The sequence below is a fragment of the Sciurus carolinensis genome, chromosome 11, assembly GCF_902686445.1.
Source record: "Sciurus carolinensis chromosome 11, mSciCar1.2, whole genome shotgun sequence".
Taxonomy (NCBI): domain Eukaryota; kingdom Metazoa; phylum Chordata; class Mammalia; order Rodentia; family Sciuridae; genus Sciurus; species Sciurus carolinensis.
Window position 1 is genome coordinate 19,681,855 of NC_062223.1, and position 6,000 is coordinate 19,687,854.

The window sequence follows — 6,000 nt, forward strand, 5'->3', positions numbered from 1 at the left end:
TTTTGCAGGGTTTTGTTGTTTGGACAAATACCTTGTAATGCTTATTTTCATTGTATGTTCTGAACCTAAAATAATAATGTAAATGAAGCGAGTGTCCTGCAGACATCATATATTTAGAACATGTGTTCTTTTTTATGTGTTTCCCATATTTTCAATCTTTTTCCTTTAGTCAGAAAATAATATTTTATATTTAAATTGATTGCAGGTAACGGAAGCATACTTTGGTCATATCACTCTCTATTATCCTATATGTCACTATCATCATGAATACTTTCCTCCACACAAACTCCCCCTGAGTTTGTGGTTGAATTCAGAATTGCACATGTCAGCACTGGATATTCACAAGTGTGTCAAAAGAGTGACCAGGATACTGTGAGCTAGACTTTTCCCAGATATAAACACAGGGCAGGAAGACATGCAAATTCCAAATATCTAGTGTGGGTTCTTGTCCAACACCAGGACATCTGGTACAGGTCTCAGAGTTTAAAGCTGCTTTGCACTTTTCTAAGAACTTGAAAATAAGTCTCAAGTTGACACAACTGATTCTTGTTTAAAACATTTGACTTTTTTATGGAAACAAATCAAAACAAAAAAAATTGCATAAAATTCAAAATATTCAGCATCTAATACAAAATATTAGATTCATGAGGAAGCTACAGAATGTGACTCTATCCAAGAGATAATTAAAATAAATCCTGAAATGACAGTGATGATAGAATCAGCAGCAAGTTCATTCAAACTGTGTAATTCAAGGTGCTTTATAATTTAACAAAAACATTAGTATTATAAGGACCAAATTAAAGATTCTGAAAAACTCAATTTCTAAAACTAAAAAAAGAATATCATGAGCAAGTGTTTATTGACTCTAATAATATCAGATTATATACTGAAAAAGAAAAGATGTCAGCTTAAATGAGTCATTTAAGATGCTACCTGAGCTTCTTACCTAAACCAGGAGCAATGGTACATGCCTATAATCCCAGCGACTCTGGAGGCTGAGGCAGGAGGATCTCGAGTTCAAAGTCAGCCTCAGCAACATCAAGGCACTAAGCAACTCACTGAGACCCTGTATCTAAATAAAATACAAAATAGAGCTGGGAATGTAGCTCAGTGGTTGAATGCCCCAGAGTTCAATCCCCGGTATCACACCCACCACTGGGAGAAAAAAAAAAAAGATGCTACCTAAAATAAAGACAGAAAGAAAACAAAATTCTGAATTGAATCATGAAAATAATCTCAGTGGTCTACTGTAGACGAGGCACAATTTACCTAGTAGTGTATAATAGTAGGTTCAAGCGAAAAGAAGAGTATACATAGGGCAGGAATAAAACATGGGAAGAAATGCTGGCCAGAATTCCCTCCCAAAATTATTTTTAAAACATAATACCAGAGATGTAAATGACTAAAATAGTTCCAAGAAGGATAAACAGAAACAAATGACATCAATGTGCATCTCCATAAAATTTTTAGAATTAAGTGATAAAGAGCAACCTTGGAAAACAATCAAAATAAAAAATTCATATAAACATAAGAATAAATTATGTGCTACTAATTTCTTGGAAGAAATAATAGGGGTTATAATGTGTTGCCTTATGCCAGCCTATGTTTATATATCTGGAAAAGTTCTGTATTCAGCAAAAATATTCTTGGTCAATGGGTGTTGCATGACCAAATACTGCCCCATCTTTTCTAGAAAGTCATTGTTTTATTCACTCATGAATTATGTACTGGTGTGTGTTATACACCTAATATGCACATGGCATTGTGACACTGAAATTCTGGCCAAGGCATACCTATGATTTTCAGGATTCTGTGAGAACACAAATTTTTAGTCAGTTAGAGTGAGGCATGACGTGTGTTTTATTCTTCCTAGTGGAGATTTCTGAGAATAATTAACAGAGGCGCAAGGCACTCTGCCTCAGTTAATGATGTGTAATTAGTTTATATTTGAATTAGATTAGAACTTCAAAAAATTAGTCTCAAGGGTGGAAAAGATAATTTAAATCCATTCTGTAGCAACCTGTCAGGATTAAAATCATGGGAAGCCAAAGCAGACATTCAGGAAGGTAAGTTGCAACATTGGTCTTTGACATTTCTAAGGACACACAGCTTAAGATGGGCTATCCCCAAAGATCCTCAGAGACCCTGTACTCTGCAAAAGTAGTTCTGCCTTTTAATACAGTTTTCTGCTGTCAAAAGCGTTAACGTGCAAGACTGACATGCAGACCGCAATTTTCTTTCCATTACTGACACCACCTTGTTTTGACATTAACTCACTGACTTAATCATCTACTTTAATGAAGATCTACGTTTATATTTTTTACTTAGGGTTCCTTCAGTTCCATTCCCCATTCCTGAATTAAATCAGAAAATGACTTTCTAGAAAAGATGGGGCAGTATTTGGTCATGCAACACCCATTGACCAAGAATATTTTTGCTGAATACAGAACTTTTCCAGATATATAAACACTGAAGGTCGTCATTAAACTTAAGTTAATATATTATGTATCTATTGTATGGTGGGCATTTTGGAAGATTTTTAATTAGGTGCCATTCAAAAATGCAGATAATTCTGTACCCTCTACCCAAATCTTCACACTACAGCAAAATTTGACTTATGATAGCTTCCTGCCTGATTTTTTTAAAAAGTTGATTTATGATTAGCAACCTCAGGGTAGGTTTTCTTGTCATCTACTGGAATGGCATCATTATTTTGAAAAATATGCAGCTCTGACAATACCTATTAGAAGAGATTGATGCATGAAAAGGTTAATTTCATTTGCTTCCATGTCTATTTTGTCTTTGTCATAAGATTGTCTACACAGTGTCACAGACTCAGTGCTAACACAGCATCATTCACATTGTAGGCGCTCGTTCAGCAAATAAATGGCTTTTTGACATCTCGTATTCTCTTCGTTGTTTGAGTAGACACTTTTTAATTTCAAGTATATGCATTTTCCAAATCATACTTGTTTAATCCACTGTAATACTCAAAGTGAAAATTGTGTGGAATTAAATCAGAAAATGACTCAAGTAATCTTGATTCCTGACCCAACGCTGCCAAGCTACATAAAAATTCTCACAAATGTCATTTTTCAAAAGTCATGGCATTTTATTATATGTAAACTGTAACACAAGTATTGGCAAATAGAACTGTATATATTTAAGACAAGCAACATGATATTTGAGACACATACACACATTGTGAAATAAGTGCAATAATTAGGATAATTCCCTCTTTGTCACCTAACATGACTATCATTTCTTTTTTTTTTTTTTTTTGTAGTGACAGCATTTAAAATCTGCTGTCATAGCAAATTTCAAGTAACAGACTACTCCTATTTTTGGAAAAGTAGGTTCATGAGGTGAGGGACAAGGGTCCTGAAGCTTGAACATGGTCTGGAAGAGCATCAAGTAAAGAAGTATATGGTTGATAATTAAATGAGAAGATAATTCAAATAAACCAAGGGGATGAAGGATATTTGGTCTCAGGGGAAAAAAAAAAAAAAACCCGACATCAGATATTCAATAGTATTAGGAATTATTTTGGTCTTATTTCTCTGGTTCTTCTTAAATCGTCATTTCATTATTTTTCTTATTTCAGAATAATTTTCTCTTTTTCAACCTATTTTATTCTTTTTAAAAGGAGAGAACAAGTTAATAGCTCTGGGTTTTTACTGTTTCAGTATTTATGATGATACAGTCATAACATAAGTTTAATTTGAAGTTTTTTGATAAGGAACTACCATAGGACTTGTTGCTGTAAGTGTCCACCACTGGAACTATCAATTGTGAATGCAAAGAGATCCCATTGTTTTAGCTAGGGGTAGGTGGCCATCATTAAAATAAATAATTCTAGGAAAATATTTGGCCATATTTAAATAGCAAGTAATTCTATGGTAAATCTATCTAATACAATTATCTGTATAAAATAAGGATAATTATTATAATAATAAAAATATCAGCAAGAAAAATATAATAATAGGTCAACTAAAGACCCCATGTATTTTTATTTTATAAATAATATTAAGTTTTATAAATAAAAATAGTGACTAAAATAAGTGCATGGAAATGATTTGAAGAATACATACAGACAAGAAGAAGAAGAAAAGAGAGGGGTGGAATTAAAAGCAGAATCTAGTAAACCACATCAATGATTTACAAAAAATGACACAAATTACACTGATTTTATCTATTAAAGGCCAATGAGAGAATCAGAAAATTGAAAAAAGATCTGAGAATGCACCTTCATGTATTTTTGTCTGACTTAATTAAAATGGCAGAAAAGAAAAACCAGCTAACTTACATGGGTGGTATAATTTGCAAGTTCATATATCTCTTATACATACATGTAAGAAAAAGATGGAATAAAGAAACTGGGGCAGGCTGTACCCAGAATACTCTTGATAAAGAACAAGACATCCCAGATTAAGCAATCACAAGGAAACCTTGGTTCACTTGAGGACATAACACTTAGTTAAGCCTTTTATTGCAAAATACATGATAGTAATCGAAAGGTTTGCAAGGTAGAAACATATTCAGAATTCAATTAGATTGCAAGGGAGTTGCTCTTCAAACTCTTACATGATGTTGGACCATCACTTAATGTATCCTATTTGCTTTTTCTCTCCACAGGCAATGGGAAAGTATACTTATTTGACAAACTTTTAGTGTAATAACTGAGCTAGGAGAGTATATGACTCAAGAAAATCTCATTCTAGGATTTGTCCTTGCTCTCTAATGACAGTTCTATAAAAGGATTCTTTAAATTCATAACTACTTCTTTTTCTCCCGATATAGATGAATTTCCAGTACCTTCATGGCTCCTGGAAATCTCTCCCAGGTGACTGAGTTCATTCTCATAGGAGTCTCAGATCTTCCAGAGCTGCAAATTCCTCTCTTCCTGCTCTTCCTGGTCATCTATGGGCTGACTGTGATGGGGAACCTGGGCATCATCACCCTCACCAGTGTTGACTCTCGGCTTCAGACCCCCATGTACTTTTTCCTCCGACATCTGGCCATTATAAATTTTAGCAACTCGACCATCATTGCCCCTAAAATGCTGGTCAATTTTTTGCTAAGTAAGAAAACCTCCTCGTACTTTGAATGTGCCACCCAACTGGGAGGATTCCTGGTTTTCATTGTAGCTGAGGTTTTCATGCTGGCAGTGATGGCCTATGACCGCTACGTGGCCATTTGCAACCCCCTGCTCTACATGGTGGTGGTATCTCAGAGGATCTGCAATCTGCTGGTGTCCCTCACCTACCTCTATGGATTTTGTACAGCTATTGTGGTTACACCTTGTGTGTTCTCTGTGTCTTACTGTGCTTCCAATGTCATCAATCATTTTTATTGTGATATTATGCCTCTGTTAACATTGTCTTGCTCTGATACTTACATTCCAGAAACAGTAGTCTTTATATCTGCAGCTTCAAATATTGTTTTTTCTATGACTATAGTTCTAGTATCGTATTTCAACATTGTTTTGTCTATTCTAAGGATGCGTTCATCAGAGGGAAGGAAAAAAGCCTTCTCCACCTGTGCTTCGCACATGACGGCAGTCACAGGTTTTCTATGGGACTCTGCTGTTCATGTATTTGCAGCCTCGAACTAACTACTCATTAGACACTGATAAAATGGCATCCGTGTTTTACACCCTGGTCATCCCCATGCTGAACCCCATGATCTACAGCCTGAGGAACAAGGATGTGAAGGCTGCCTTAAGGAGGTTCATGATGAATCCAGGCTGTCCTTTAGGTCAATGTAATTTGGGGACTTTTGGGGTAAACAAATAGAAGTTTTATGCAACACAGAAACAAAATATTGTTCAATAACTTTGCTCAGGAATGAACAGATAGCAAGCAAGTTTGGAAGAAGTGTTTGTCAGAGTCAGAAAAAAAATCATGATGTGCATTTGAACAGAACAACAAAACATTGATGAGAGAAATAAGTCAATCATTCTCATTCTTTGACTTCCTTCGTTACTTCCTGTTACAAATA

General features: G+C 35.0%; 1 pseudogene; it reads left to right on the top strand.

The window, feature by feature from the left end:
• Positions 1-4,819: 4,819 nt before the first annotated feature.
• Positions 4,820-5,795, top strand: LOC124959130 (olfactory receptor 8J3-like; annotated as a pseudogene).
• The last annotated feature ends 205 nt before the right edge of the window (positions 5,796-6,000 follow it).